At 40.6% G+C, this 17,167-nt stretch overlaps 1 pseudogene; it reads right to left on the bottom strand.

Annotated features, from left to right (window-relative positions):
* Nucleotides 1–577: 577 nt before the first annotated feature.
* Nucleotides 578–1,156, bottom strand: LOC149840041 (benzyl alcohol O-benzoyltransferase pseudogene; annotated as a pseudogene).
* Between the last annotated feature and the right edge of the window lie 16,011 nt (nt 1,157–17,167).

Genomic DNA, 17,167 nt, shown 5'->3' with positions numbered 1-17,167 from the left:
AAGAATTCAAATAGCCCTAATCTAACTAACTGATTGTGAGAACATTAAATACCAATCTATCTAAGAAAAATATAATTATAAAAGACTAATAGATTGAAATACTCTAACTAACCAGATTTCAAGAAAACAAATTGAAGTAAAACTAACTACCAGTAGACATTAACAAACTAACAAATTGAACAACATGGACAACTTGTATATATACATTACAAAAAAAAATTCAACTTAAAATCCATATGGACAACATATATGCAAACTACACTTAAAACCATATGGACATCTTATATACACATATTACAATTTTTTTTTCAAGCTAATCACATGGACAACATAGGGATCACATAATAACTTTTTTTTTTTTTAAAAAGAGATCACATGGGCAGCATAGGTATCCATAACAAAAATTCTTTTCAAAACAGATCACATAGGCAACGTAGGTATCTCATAACAATTTTTTTTTAAAAAGAGATCACATGGGCAGCATAGGTATCCATAACAAAAATTCTTTTCAAAACAGATCACATAGGCAACGTAGGTATCTCATAACAAATTTGTTTGGCAATGAATTGATCTTTATTCACAAAGCAGATAAGATAAAAACAGGTTCTGTGGACTTTTGATCCGGGGCGGGTCCGTACAGCATCTTTTTGAGCTCCCGTTCAAAGATCTTCATAGCTGGAGCAGGCAAGGAAATCGGGATCACCATCCCTTCTCCCCCTTCGTTATTCTTGGAGTTGACGTAGAAGCTAACCAAGCCGGGGATTGGGCCGTCACTGCCCTTGGCTGGACCGCCGTACACCGGCATTCCCCAGCCGAGGTCCAGCTCGCTGAACCCGGCATGCCTGATGTCCGAGACCACGAAGGTGCGGACCACCGTGATGTTAGGCCGGCCCTTGAGCACCATGAGGTCCGCCACTGACCTCATGTACTCGTCTGTCACCTCCTCCTTGGCCTTCTTCACGAGCTCCACCGCATAACCTAGTGGGTTCGCACAGAGCTTCGCCGCTATCGAGACAGCTGCCGGGATTACTATCAGGCATTGCCGTAGTACCCCTGCGGCAGCGGCGGAATGTACCGGGACCGCGCGTTGAAGATGCACAACAGGCGAACCTCCTCCTCCGGATCGGGCTGGAGGCCGGCAGTGCGGCACCGCCATAGGCAGGGGGTCGACCCCCCTTGCCGGAAACGCAGGGGGTCGACCCCCCCTGCCGGAAAGCACGGCAGGGGGTTAAACCCCCTCCGTTTCCGGCAGGGAAGGGGCGTACCCCCTGCGTTTAGAAGAAGAAGAAGAAGAAGAAGAAGAAGAAGAAGAAGAAGAAGAAGAAGAATATTACCTGCGCTTCGCCGGACGGTGGCGGGAGGTTGACAGGGAGCGGCAGCTGGCGAGCGCCGGCTGGCGAGCGGTGGACGGGGAGCGGCGGCTGGCGAGCGGCGGTGGCCGGACGGTGGCGAGAGCCGACGGGCGGGAGGGAGCAATACAGAGAAACAGGGAAAAGAGAAAGAGGGATGGGATTAGGGATTTACGCGATATTTAGCGACGGCTTAGCGACAAAAACATTCCGTCGCTAAACCGTCGCTAAATCAAAATACAAAAACTGCGACGAAATATATACTGTCGCTAATCCGTCGCTAATGAGCGACGGATTAGCGACGACAGAGTTCCCTCTCTAAATCCGTCGCTAAAATGGTGTTCTTGTAATCAAAAGTAGCGACAAAAACATGCAGTCGCTAATCCGTCGCTAAGTAGCGACAGATTAGCGATAAAAGTCGTTTCTTCGCTAATCCGTCGCAAATTAGCGACAGATTCTATCTCTAGCTAATCTGTCGCTAAGTAGCGACGGGAAAAATCCGTCGCTAATTTCCGTCGCTAATTAACAATTTTCTTGTAGTGGGGGGGGCGACCCATGCAGGGGGGCGACCCCTACGAGAAAAGAAGGAGGGTGACCCCTTGCCCAAATAAAAAAATAAGGCAAGAGGGGCGACCCCCTGCCGAAAAAAAAAGAGGTAGGGGGTCTCCCCCCCTGCCGAAAAAAAAGAGGCAGAGGGAGACCCCCTACTGGAAAAGCAGAGGGGAGACCCCTTACGAATAAAAAAATGAGGCAGGGGGGCCGACCCCCTGCCGAAAAAAAAAACGAGGCAGGGGTCCCCCCCTTGCCAAAAAAAAAGAGGCAAGGGGAGCGACCCCCTGCCCAAATAAAAAAATGAGGTAGGGGGCGCGACCTCCTGCCAAAAAAAAATGAGGTAGGGGTCACCCCCCCCCACCCTGCCGAAAAAAAATGAGGTAGGGGGTCGCCCCCTCTGCCAGAAAAAAGAGGCAGGGGGCGACCCCCCCTGTTGGAAATAAAAAACAAGGTAGAGGGTTGCCCCCCTATCCGAACAAAAAGAGGCAAGGGGGTGACCCCTTGCCGAAAGAAAAAGAGGTCGGGGGTCGCCCCTCCCCCCCCCCCCCCTGCCAGAAAAAAAAATGAGACAGGGGGGGGGGGGCAAACCCCTGCCCGAATAAAAAAACGAGGTAGGGGGGGGGCGACCCCTTGCCGAAAAAAAAAATGAGGCAGGGGGTCGCCCCCCCCCCCCTCTGCAGAAAAAAAAAAAGGCAGGGGGCGACCCTCTGCCGAAAAAAAAAATAACCCACTTACCTGGGAGACGTCGGGTGGCGAGCAGAGGGCGACGGGCGGCGAAACGGGGGGCGATGTGCCGGGGGAGGGACGGGCGGCGACAGATGGCGGAACGGGGGGCGATGGGCCGGGGGAGGGACGGGCGACAGACCGGGGTGCGACGGGCGGCGGGCCAAGGAGTGCGTTGGGCGGGAGAGGGCGACGGCCGGGGGAGTGCGTCAGGCTGGAGAGACGGAACAGGAAAGAGAAAGAAGGGTTCTGATTAGGGATTTACGGGAAACTTAGCGACGGATTTGGTGATGGCCTACTTTCGTCGCAACTCTGTCACAAATTCAGTTAGTGACGGAATATTTTCGTCGCTAACGTCGTCGCTACGTAGCGACAGAAAAACCTCCATCGCCAAATCCGTCGCTAAATACTATGGGTATTGCGACAAAAACATGACGTCTCTAAGCCGTCGCTAATTAGCGACAGATTTGGCGACATAAGTTTTTCCGTCACTATTTTCATAAATATTATGAATTTTAGCGACAGATTTGTTTATCTCATTAATCCGCCACAAAGTTGTGACGAAAAAATCCGTTGCAAACTTCCATCGCTAATAACCATTTTTCCTGTAGTGTTACAAGAGCAAAAGAGCACAAGAACACAAACAAACAAGGACCACTTATGGGTCAATACATAAACACATGCATACAAGCCACTTAAATACTAAAACACAAGGAAAATATAATCTTTATTGAGAGTGAGGGTGCTTGAGAAAGCATAACCCAACCAAGGAGAGAACACCCCTTTATACACTTGAGGGCTCATAGAGCCATTGGGAGCTCCCAACGTCTCTCTATGACATTTCTCCAAAATGCCCATAACAAAAATAAAAAATACAAAACAAGAAAAAATAAAGGAAAAATATAAAATAACATATGTGCCCCTAATGGAAAAAGCCAATTACATAACGGTGAAATGGATAAAATATCCCTAATGGGTATTACCTATTACAACAATATACAATATATTTATTCATTTATTTATATGTATATATGTATATATATATATATAAGTATATATACTTAAATATATGTACTTATATTACAACTTAACATTCTCCCTCAAACTTACAGTGTGATCACCGAAAGTTTGTCAAATAAAAAATGCAACCAGAAAGAAGAAAGCGCTTTTGTGAAGAAATTAGCTAATTGAAATTTTGATGCTACATAAGGCAGGATAATAGTCTTCTTAAGATATTTTTTCTATTTTATATCTAGCTTTTATTTCATGATCATCAATCTTCTATCTTATTAAGTGTTGATCTATCTCAATGTGTTTTGTTTCTCTATGTTGAACTGGGTTCAATGAAATTTTAATAGCACTTTGATTGTCATGAAACAAAAAAGATGTAATTCTTTCACTCAACTCAGTCAAAAGACATCTAATCTACGGTACTTCTGAAGTTGCAAATGTCATAGTGCAATACTCAGCTTTTATGCTAGATCTTGCCACTACCTTTTGTTTTTTACTGCTCCATGATACCAATTTTTTTCCTATAAACATACAATATCCGAATGTTGATCTTCTTTTGTTAAGATCTCCTACTCAATCAACATTAGAAAAGGCCATAACCTTCATCATATCTTCATTTTGTGCTCTTTTCTTGTACACTAATCCACCTCCAACAGTTCCTTTCAAATAGCGTAAGATTCTTTTAATTGCCTCCATGTGACTTATTTTAGGCTCATGCATGTATTATGAAACTTGATTTACGATATAAATAATATCAGGTCTGGTAAATGCAAGTGTTGAAGCATGCCCACTATGCTTTTGTATCTAGTTGGATTGTCATATAGGTCTCCATCATCGACACTAAATCTCTTATGAATTGGACTTGAAGTGATTGTTGGTTTACACTCTTATATCATAGTTTTATTCAACACATCTAAAGTATATTTATGTTGACTCAAGCTTAACTCATTTGCCCTTCTATCAACTTCCACTCCTAGGAAATACTTTAGCCTTCCAAGATCCTTCATCTCAAATCTTTGGTTCAAGAGAAACTTAATTTCTTCAATATGGGTTTCACAACTACCGGTAATAATGATATCATCCACATATATGAGTAATAGAGTGATATGATTCTCACCTCTATATATGAACAATGAGTGATCTAATGCTGACCTTTCAAAATTGTGCCTCTTGATTTCATGTGAGAAGCTTTCAAACCACGAGCGTGATGCATGCTTCAGCCCATATATAGCCCGCTGTAGTTTATAAACATACTTTTTACGATCTTTTTTGCTAAAACATTGAGATTGCTCCATATACACTTCTTTAAGACCCTCGTGAAGGAAGGCATTCTTTACATCAAGTTGATTTAAAGACAACCATGATCCAATGTCAAATACAATCATTTTGATAGTTTTCATTTTAACTACGAGGCTAAAGGTTTCTTCGTAACCCAGACCATATTCTTGAGTGAATTATTTTGCTACCAACTTTGCTTTATACCTTTATATATTATCATATGGTTTGTATATCATTTTGTACACCCACTTCGATCATACCATATTTCTATCTTTTGGCTTTTTAACTATTTTTCATGTTTTACACTCGTTAAAGGATTTTAACTCTTCATTCATGGCTTCTATCCATCTCATATTCATGCGAGCTTCCACAAAACTTCCTGGCTCTTCATGTTTCTCCATCTCTACCATAAATATTTGATGTTTGTGTCTGACATATACTTTCCCATATCTAGAGCCTCCATGGGATTGAATTTGGCTTTCAAGCGAAACAAGAAAGATCATATTATTGTTGTCATTTTGTCGGTCTTCTACTATGTTATCATCATGATGTTGTCGGACTCTTGAGATCATATGAGCATTTAACCATGACTCGCAAATTTCATGTCTCTTCTTAGTTTTCTCCTGCATTGACTTCATAGACATGTACTGAAAAGAGTCTTCATCAAAAATAATATTTCTTGAAGTACAAATGCACCATTTGACGAGTCATAACATCTATAACCTATACAGTCGTCAACATACCCAACAAACTTACAAGCAACAATTTTATCATCAAACTTGTTTATGAGGCCTTTATCAACATTAGCATAGAAAGTGCACCCGTAAACCTTGAACATATCATAATCTGGTTGTTTTCCATACAAGGTAAAATATGGTGATTTATTATTAAGAATTCTCATGGGCAGCCTATTTATGACCAAAATAGTCATATGAAAGGCTTCTGACCATAATCTTAAAGAAACATCACTAGCATGCATCATTGATAAATCGCTCTCAACAATGTGGGTATGCTTCCTTTCAACTAAACCATTTTGCTGAGGTGTGTATGGGCAAAATTTTTATGATTTATCTCATTTTCTTGAAGAAATTTAGTAAATTCTTTTGACGTATTCACCACCACCATCACATTGAAAGTTAAGGATTTGAACAAAAATCTGAGTTTTGACATATGTATGAAAACCTATGAAATAAGGAAAACACCTTGATTTTGTTTTTAATGAAACAAATCCAAGAATAGCGAGGAGTAATCAATAAATATAACATAATACTTACTACCAGACATAGAATCAACAAAGGTTGATCCCCAAACATCGGAATAAATGAGTTCAAAAGGTTTTGATTCTCTATTATTCCAAGAAAAAAAAGGTAACACATGACTCTTACAAACACAACAATTGGGACATAAACCACCACTAAAGATTAGTCCAAACACCATCAGATTTATGCATAAGACCATCAGACACAATCACTGACTATAGTGAACAAGATGATAATGCCAAACATGAAATTTATTGGACCCGGATTCATTAGAAACAGAGACAATAAAAAATGGCTTTGAAGCAACAACACGACTCAATGAAGAAGGTTTCTCCTGTAATGAAACAAGAACAAGAGCAATTGAATGTCTCTTATGAGCTTACAAGAGCACAACCACACCACAATGGACCACTAATGGGTCAATGCACATCACCCATACAAGGGTCAAGAGAGGAGAAAAATAAATGCTCTTTGTATTCAAATGCTTGAGAAAGCATTAAAGAGTTACAAGGGGAGAACCCCTATTTATAGCAAGAGAGAGGGAGAATGGGGCAGCCCAACTAGATTTTGTGACCGTTGGGAATAGCTCCAACAACTAGTTGGAGTTGTCCCTTTCAAGTACACCAACTCATAAAGAGCTAAAAAAAAACAAAAAAAACAAAACAAAAAATACACTATCAACCCCTAATGGGCTGACCACTATTATAAGGTAAAATTATCAAAATACCCCTGAAGGGTATTTCAGTTTATATATATATATATATATAAATATAAATACATATACAATCTTAACACCCTCCCCTCCTTTCTAAAACTCACAGTGTAACAACCGAGAGTTTGCCAAGTAAGAAGTGAAATTTAGGTGATGAAAGTGCTTTAGTGAAGAAGTACGCTAGTTGATACTCATATAGTACATATGGCAATGTGATGGTCTTCTTTAGAAATTCTCCATAAATGTAGTGGCAATCCAGTTCAATGTGTTTAGTCCTTTCATCAAATGTATGATTGCTTGCAACGTAAACTACGCTCTTGTTATCATGACATAATCTCAAGGGTTCTGTGATGTGAACTCCCAAGTCTTCTAACAATTGTCTCAACCATACTAATTCAAATGCAGTTGTCGCTATAACACGATACTCTGCTTCAATGGAAGAAAGGGACACCTCCTGTTGCTTCTTGCATCTCCATGAAATTAAGGAATCACCTATAAAAACACAAGAATCAATAGCTGAACATCTATCATTCACATCTCCTCCCCAATTAGAATCAGAATATGCAATAATTTTTAACGAGTAAGTGGATGAAATAAATATCTCATACTTAATAGAAGTTCTAATATATCTAATAATCCTTATTACAACACTCATAGGTACTGTAGTGAGAGCATGCTAAAATTGACTAGTAGAATGAATAACATGAAAAATATCATGATGAGTAATAGAGAGATAAGATAAAGCTCTAATCAGTTGTTTATATGGAGTTGAATCCTTCAGAGGTTCTCCATCATCCTTCTTCATCTTTGCATTGATGACCTCTGAGGTATCAATTCATTTTTCATCTGAGTCAATGATTTCTACTGCATATTTAGTTTGTGACAACAAGTAACTGCGTAATGAGTAAGTCACTTCTATTCCAAGAAAGTACCATAAAAAACCAAGGTCTGGCATAAAATTTTCTTTTAAGCACATCTTTGATATAGCTCTCTGCTTATCACCTCTTGCGATAATCATATCATCAATATAAAGAAGTAATATCATCATTCATGCATTGAAAGACTTAACAAATAATGCAATGTCAGTATAACATGATTTAAAACCAAGTTGTGTCATCACACTCGATCATACCAAGCCTTGAGGACTTGTGTTAGGCAATATAAAGCGTTTCGTAGCCAAAGAGTTTTTTCATGTGCTAAACTCAATCCTGATTGGGGAGGAGGGGGTCTATGTAAACTTTCTCATTGAGATTACCATTTTAAAAAGTGTTTTTTAAATCCATTTAAAAAATGGGCTATTTTTTTAAAAGATGCTATAGAAATAAGAGTTCTTACAGTAGTCATGCGAGTGACTGGAGAAAATGTCTCATCATAGTCTATTTCATATTCTTGACTATATCTCTTTGGCTACTAATCTGGATTTATATCTTGCTAATGTCCCATCATGTTTAGTTTTAATTGTATAGATCCATCTACATCCTATAGATTTCTTCTATTTGAGTAGTACTTGAATTTTCTAAGTTTTTGCATTTTCTAAAGCTTTTAATTCATCGTTCATTGCTCTAATCCATTCTTGATGATTTTTAGTATCATGGTAAGATGATGGTTTACAAATCTACTAGGAGCCTTTGAAATTCTCATGGATCTTCTAATATTAGAGGAATCTAAACCTTGATTTTGAGAATATCTTTCAAAAGCACATGGATGATGGTCTTTGGTACATCTAGTATAGATTTGAATTTGATTATGGGATTGGTCTATATTATCAAGACCTTCATTCTCATTCCCATGTGCATCACATGTGTCCTCATTGTCACTCTCATGCACATCATGATTGTCATCAAAACTTACATGATCATTGGCAAAGTCAAAAAGAAATGAACAATCACAATGATCATGGATTTTTTCTTTTTCAAATTCATTTTTGTTTTCAAGAAACATGACATTTCTTGAGACATATAATTTGTTCATTTTAATTTCATAACATCTATATCCCTTTTTATTTTTGGCATAGAATAGGAAAACACAAGGAATAGCTTTTGCGAAAAGTTTATCATTTTTGTAGGTAAGAACAAAGCATTTAGAACTAAAGACTCAACCGTTTGTAATTAGGAGATATTTCAAATAAATTTTTAATGAGAGAAATGTTTTCGATAGTTTTTGGTGGCATTTTATTTATCAAATAAACCATCGTAAGAGCGACTTTGGCCCAAAACATCTTTGAAACATTTATGATATAAGAAGTGTTCTAGTAGTTTCAACAATATGTATATGCTTCCTTTTGGCTAGTCCATTTTGATGATTAATCTCATGTAAGTCAATATAGTTTTTGTAATCATTTGCTACAAATTCTCCTCCAGAATCTGTTCTAAAGATTTTAATATTGGTTTTGAATTGAGTCTTTGTATAACAATGAATTTTTTGAAAATAATCAAATACCTTGGATTTATGTTTAAGAAAATATATTCAAGAGTGTATACTATAATCATCCACAAAATTAACATAATAAGATATGCCTTCTTTGGATATAACCGGAGTCGGTCCCCATACATGGATATAACCGGAGTCGGTCCCCATACATCTGAATGTACAAACTCAAATGGTTTCTTTGATATAAAATGACTAGACCCAAAAGGTAATGATTTCATTTTACCAAGGATGCAATCTTCACAAACAAAATCTCTTCCTTTATAATTTGAGAGAAATGGAAACAAATGCAATTTTGACACACTAGGATGTCCTAGTCTTTTGTGTCAATTTTTTTATATCTTTTTTTTCATAAAATTATAAAAAATATGTTTTGATAATTCAAGATAATCCATAATATAGAGATTTCCTCTTCTATGGCCTCACCCAATTGGCTTCCTAGATTGAAGATCGTGTATCAAACAATCATTAGGTGAAAACAAGATTTTGCATCCATGATCCATAATTTAGGAAACATATAGGAGGTTTAAATTTAATTTTAGTACTATTCTAATATTGGGTATAAAAAAAGCTTGATGTTTTTGTAAAGTCCCAAAACTTTGAATTTTTAAAAAAGTTTCATCGGTGGTTGAAATATAAGAATCATTTAGGTTAGTATGACATTCGGATAGTATGGACTCATTAGGAGTCATATAAAAAGAAGCATTAGAATAAAAAATCCAAGAAGTCTTACCAGGGTCAATGCATGTGGATACGACCGAAGCAGAAAGAAAGAAGCTTGATTTTTGAACATTGGTTGTAGTGCCTCCATTAGTTGGGCCAAAGATAATGACCTGATGCTTTTGGAGTCATCTACAGTATTTCTTTCAAGAGATGAACCCATCGAAGCCACCTTCTTATCATCTCTTTGATCTTCTCTCTTTTCAGAGCAAAAGGGCTTGATATGACCCAGCTCATAGCAATGATAGCATATCAATTTGCCACTCTTCTTGTATTCTTGGTCGCTTCTTTTATCGTTTTGGCTCCTCCCATAGTCACTAAAATTTCTTTCATTCTCGTTACTTCTTCCAAAGTAAAGGGGCTTATAAGCCCTTGTGTAATTTTCAGGCCTTGACATAACAAGCACATATTCTTTCTCTTTAGAGGATGAGGGTTTTTTAAACCTATTTTCCTTCATAGTTAATTCTTCAAGTGTTTCAAGTATGGTAAGTACACCTCCTCTACAAAAAAAGGGCCGATTTGATCTCTTCAAATTCAGGTCAAAGCTCATTAATAAATTGTTAAAATGCTCTATTCTAATTTGTTTTTCATGGAGTTCTACATCTTAAGGTCAATGCTACTTTGGCTCTAAAAGTCATTCATCCCAAAGAAAAAAGAGCGTTATAATATTCTCTAATACTCATCTCTTTTTGGGTTATAATTCTCACCCTATTTTGCATATTGCATACGTGAGCTATATCCTTAAGACTATACATATCTTTAAATACTTTCATTAAATATCTAGATTTTACGTTTTTAAGTATGTTGAAGAAACTTTATAGTTTTCACAACATACTGTCAATGACGCGTGAGTGGTTACATGAGAGTCTATAATCATTGTGGTTACTTTGATATTTAAGTGCCATCACTCTTTCAGTCTTGATATTTAGCTTGACAATGCTACTTATTTGTGCAGATGTATGCTTCACAATATTTCGTTCAAATATCACAACTGTTAAGAAGACTTCCACGTGTGATACTACTAATGCTTAAGACAAATGACTGCCTGCAAGCTGTCAATCATTCTCTGGTATGCCATAACCCTTTACCTTTATCAATGACTTCAAACCAGAAATGCTATTGTTCCCTTGCGACTTACATTATACAGTTGCGCTTAGAGTCTGTTTTGCTTTTGTTGAGTCTGATGTAAGCTGCCCAATTCAAGTGAATCAATACCTCGAAGGGGCAGCCTGTATACTTGAACTGTAATAGCATGCAGGCAAAATTGTGAATGAAGTAAATGCATTGAGCTTTCTTTTGTTCACCCTTGTTGTGATTGCAATTTCTCTCCCTCTATTCTCTCTTGCTCTCTTACACTCTGATTACAAGCTTCCGTGATCGGCAAGCGAGCTAACAAGTAGGCTTGCGGCGCTGAGGAGGGACTGTCGCGCCGTGCTGGCCCATTGAAGAAAATAGGCCTGTGACAAGTGGTATCAGAGCCCGTTCTTGTGCTGGAGAAGGGACTCCAGAGTTAGTGTCGACAGACATGCCGACAGACTGTGATTTGTAAGCAAGACATCGTGGCGCCTTATCAAAACTTGCACAACACCAAAGGCAAGGCAGTTGCCGAAGTTGAGGAGATGAGTTCACCTCGGGGCCAAGAAGAGTTGACTGCAACTGTTAACAAGCTAGTGAAAGATGTGACTTCGCACGAGGAAGCGATTTCACGCGCATGTGAATCATTCGGTGGACTGAATGATGTGGTGGCGAGCCTGCAAGAGCAGGTAAACTTACTAATGGGGCAGGTCACTTCATTGACGACTACAGTGGCTGACTTGCAGACTGAAGTAGGGGAGCTTCAGTTAAAGAACTGTACGTTGCAGCGGACAGTGACCCTAAATGGCGAAAATGGTAAGAGGCAATCAAGGATTGATGTGCCAAGACCCATGAAATTCAATGGTTCTCGTGATAGCAAGGTCATTGAGAACTTTTTATTCCAAGTAGAAGATTACTTGGATATCCAGAATGTGATCATTGAGAATCTGAGGATTAAGACCACAACAACCTTACTTGATGGAGATGCCAATTCTTGGTGGAGGCAGAAGTGCAACGCCATGGAGATGAGTCAATGCGTGATAGACACCTTTGATGACTTTAAAATAGAGTTGTGTAACTATTTCATGCCAAGAAATGCGCAGAGGTAGGCATACCTGATGGTTTGTGGGCTCAAAAACTCTGGTTCGTTGCAAGACTATGTCAGAACATTCCATAAGCTTATGTTGGAGATACCTAACATGCCAGAAGACGACATGCTCAACTTGTTTATTATGGGACTTCAGCCATGGGCACAGTCTGAAGTGGAAAGGAGCAACCCTCGTATTTTGGAAGATGCATATGTGGCGGCCGAGCGCTTAGTTGACACTCAGCGCAAGCCTTTCACTCCATTTACCAAAGTCAGGAAGAAGTCTGACCACAGAGGCAAGAAGGTTGAGCAACACGATGATAAAGGTGAGGCGTCAACACACCATCAATCCGAAAAGAAACAGAACTATACAAATCATAACAATAGCAACAAGAGTGTGGTTGTGACATGCTGGTTCTGTAGCGATAGGCACATCGCCAGGCAGTGCCCAAAGCGCCTCATGAAGGACGATGGGCAAGCCAACGCTGCACAGGAAGAATGCAATGATACTCAATGTAGTGACACTAAGATGATACAACCAAGGATGAGGGCCATGCGATTGATTAACGCCACTAGAAGTTGCACGGCTAAGAACATGCATGTCAGTAAGGAACTTATGTACTTGGAAGTCATTATGAATGAAAAGTCTACTTCAGCAATGATAGACTTAGGGGCCATACACAACTTTGTCTCGCGGGAAGATGCAGAGCGGTTAAGCTTGAAGCTTGGGCCAAAGCAGAGAACCATCAAAATGGTAAACTCTGAGGCCAAGCCTATCCTTGGTGAAGCAAGGGATATGGCTATTCCAGTGGAGAATTGGTCTGCAAAGCCAACTTCTCTGTGGTGACCCTAGACGATTTTAAGATGATTTTGGGTATGGAGTTTCTGCGAAGCCAAAATGTTATGATGCTGCCAAAGTTTAACATGTTGACAATCATAGGGTCAGACCTGTCCCACACAGTGCAGTGCCTTACGCAGAAAGGCAAGTCTTTAGTGCTATCGGCAATGCAACTAAAGAAGGGTGTCAAGCATGGGGAGCAGACATTCTTAGTTGCAGTGTGCGCAGAAGAAAGAAATGTAGAAGTAGCAGTGCAACCGACCCTAGCCCCACTATTAGAGAAATTTTGGAGGGTGATGCCTCTAGAATTGCCAAAGTGTCTTCCGCCAAGATGTGAGGTCGACCACAAGATTGAGTTGACCTCGGGAGTGAAGTCTCCTACAATGGTTCCATATCGTATGGGGCCAACTAAGCTGAAGGAGCTGCATAGGCAGCTAGATGAGATGTTGGATGCAGGCATTGTTTGTCTATCGAAAGCCCCATTTGGTGCCCCAGTCCTTTTTCAGATAAAACATGACGACTCCAAGAAGTTATGTGTGGATTATCGTGCTTTGAATAAAGTCACAGTGAAAAAAAAGTACTCATTGTCATTGATAGCAGACTTGTTTGATAAGCTAGGCAATGCCCGTATCTTTTCCAAGTTAGATCTGAGATCGGGTTACTGGCAGATGAGGATTGCTGAAGGTGATGAGCCGAAGAAAACTTGTGTCACTCGCTATGGTGCTTACGAATTCTTAGTAATGCCATTTGGGTTGACAAATGCTCCAGCAACATTCATGACTTTAATGAACCAGATCTTCTACCCCTACTTAGACAGGTTCATGGTAGTCTACCTAGATGATATCGTGATCTACAACAACATGTAGGAACATGTCGAGCACTTGCGAACCGTGTTTCAAGTGCTGAAGGAGAATGACCTTTGTGTTAAATGAGAGAAGTGTCTCTTCGGGCAGGAGGAGATCAACTTCTTTAGCCACGTTGTGGGGCGTGGTGCATTGCGTATGGATGGGCAAAAGATAAGGGCCATCCAGGAATGGGTTCCACTAAGCAAAGTGCTAGAATTGTGATCATTCCTTGGTTTGGCGAACTACTATCGGTGTTTCATCGAAGGATATTCCCTCATTGTTGCGCTCTTCATCGATTTGTTAAAGAAAAATCGGGCATGGCTCTGGATAGGAGCATGCCAAGATGCCTTTGATGGCTTGAAGAAAGCCTTAGTGAGGGAGCCAGTGGTGCGACTGCCTGATTATTCGAGACCCTTTGAAGTCCACACGGATGCCTCAGACTTTGCCATTGGCAGAGTTATTATGCAAGATGGCCATCCGATCGCATATGAGAGTCGCAAGCTGAAAGATGCAGAGAGGCGTTACACAGTACATGAACGTGAGATGACCGCCATTGTGTACTGCCTCAAGACTTGGCGACACTACCTCTTGGGTGTTGAGTTTGTCGTCAAGATGGACAATGTGGCCACAAGTTATTTTGAGACACAGAAGAAGTTGATGCCTAAATAAGCTCGATGACAAATGTTTTTGGTTGAGTTTGACTTTGCCTTGAAGTACAAGGTTGGAAAGACCAATGTTGTGGCAGATTCCCTAAGCCGTAGGGCTGAACTGGCAGTTGCGCATGCGAAACCTTCTGAAGTGCATTTGGAGGGCGCATTGCTGAGCTGTATTCGCAAAAATACGCAACAGGATCCGACTGCACAACACCTTGTTTCTCTAGCGCAGACAGGGAAGACTCAACGATTTTGGCTACATGATGGCCTCCTTGTGACAAAAGAGGAATACATTCTCGTGCCACGATGGGGAAGCCTCCGCCGAGAACTACTTAAGGAGTGTCATGATACACTATGGGTTGGCCATCCTGGTCAGGAGCGGACCTTAGCATTCCTTGAGCGTGGCTACTATTGGCCGCAGATGAGAGATGACATTGAGGGGTATGTGCAGACATGCCTCATCTGCCAACAAGATAAGGGGACAAACCAGAAGGCTGCTGGTTTCTTTGAGCCTCTACCAATTCCAAAACGTCTTTAGGATAACATCTTCATGGACTTTATTGTTAGTCTGCCAAAGGTAGAGGGCCTCAGTTCTATTTTGGTTGTGGTGGATCGTTTCTCAAAGTATGTCACCTCCATCCCAGCTTCCAAGGAGTGCCTTGCAGAGAAGACTGCAGAGTTGTTCGTAAAGCATGTAGTGAAACACTGGGGCATACCAAAGAGCATTGTGAATGATCGCGATGCTCGCTTCACGAGCAAGTTCTGGCGTAAAGTTTTTCGGCTACTTGGCTCTGATTTGTTGTTTTCAACAATCTTCCATCCGCAGACAGATGGGCAGACAGAGCTTATCAATGGGATACTTGAGCAATACCTTTGGCACTTTATTAGTGCCAATCAGAAAAATTGGGTGAAGCTCCTTGATGTGGCATAGTTTTGTTATAATCTGCAGGAGAGTGAGTCTTCAGGCCACAACCTGTTTGAGATAACCACGGGGCAACAACCACTAACCCCACACACTCTTGCCGCACAAGAAAAGGGAAGGCCATCCTTCGCCTATCATTTTGTCCGTGATTGGTACGAGTAGAATGAGTTGGTGAAGGCATTCTTACATAAGGCGACAAAGAAAATGAAGAAGTGGGTGGACAAGCATCGTCGGCCCGCGGGGTTCCAAGTTGGGGACCAAGTGTTGGTGAAGCTATATCCTGGTCGTACAGACATCTTCCGCGGGCGGCACCGCGGATTGCTTAGAAAGTATGAAGGACCATTCACCATCACAAAGAAGGTTGGCAAGCTGAAGTTGCCCCCAGACTTCAAGGTGCACCCAGTGTTTCACGTGTACAACCTCAAGCAGTTCCATCTGGATGATGGAGACTCGGAACACAGTGTGCCACAACACACTCCCATCATGTAGAGGGCCCCGACAGCACAACGGGCCGAAAAGCACCTCAGTCAGATTTTTCACCACAAGGTCAACTACTTGAGGGAGGCAAAGAAATACTTGGTATAACGGGAGGAAAAAACAGAACCAACGTGGGAGCCTGCATTTCGAATGAACAACCGCTACCCGACTGAAGTCAGAGCTTACCACGAAACAGATGGTGCCGAGGACGGCGCATGATTTGAAGGAGGGAGCATGTTCCCTTGCGGCTTACATTGTACAATTGCGCTTAGAGTCTGTTTTGCTTTTGTTGAGTCTGATGTAAGCTGCCCAATTCAGGTGAATCAATACCTCGAAGGGGCAGCCCGTATACTTGAACTGTAATAGCCTGCGGGCAAAATTGTGAATGAAGTAAATGCGTTGAACTTTCTTTTGTTCACCCTTGTTGTAATTGCTTCTTGTGATTGCTATTTCTCTCCTTCTATTCTCTCTTGCACTCTGATTACAAGCTTCCATGATCGGCAAGCTAGCTGATAAGTAGGCTTGCGGCGGTGAGGAGGGATCTTCGCGCCATGCTGGCCCATTGAAGGAAATAGGCCCGTGACAGCTACTCTACAATGTTGAAGTAGTTTAACACTGTCACAAATATCATGGATATTTTGAAAATCTTAAACTTTTCATGAGATATTCACTGGACATGAAAATCCTGATATTATGTGAGTTTCAAAATCTCGCTTATTCCAATATACTGTGATACAATAAAATAGGATGGCCTTTGTTATGTTTGTTTGGACATGGTTTCTATTGTGAATAACGGTAAAGGATATTCTGTGGTTGCAGGGGTCTTCTCTTGACACGTTCTTGATTATCGGAAGAGTTTCATCAGAAGCAGTTGTCGAGACAAAGATTTCACAGAACAAATCCTTTTTGTCAAGAGTAGGCATCTTACTGGAGGAGATCCTGCTGGAAGCTCGACTACTCACTTTGCAGATTGCTTCATGGTTTTTTCAGTTCAGAAAATCTTTGTCCGACTAACATAAGATGCCATTCTTCGATCATTGTATTTAAAATAATGTCATTCTTTTCTTGATGGGTCTCCACAAGTTGAAAACAGAATTCATGGGTCATAATCAGCTTTCTGCTGCATCAGTCTCAATCAATTTTGTATTTTCTTTATGATTCGCACCAAACTATGCCTTTGCACTTCAGAGTCGATTAAGCAACGATCTTTGTGATATATTTTTTCACATCCACAATAATA

Source organism: Nuphar pumila, chromosome 4 (genome assembly GCF_984573655.1).
Source record: "Nuphar pumila chromosome 4, dmNupPumi1.hap1.1, whole genome shotgun sequence".
Classification (NCBI taxonomy): Eukaryota; Viridiplantae; Streptophyta; class Magnoliopsida; order Nymphaeales; family Nymphaeaceae; genus Nuphar; species Nuphar pumila.
The sequence above is the reverse complement of the archived record's forward strand: the minus strand, read 5'-3'. Positions and strand labels throughout refer to the sequence as shown.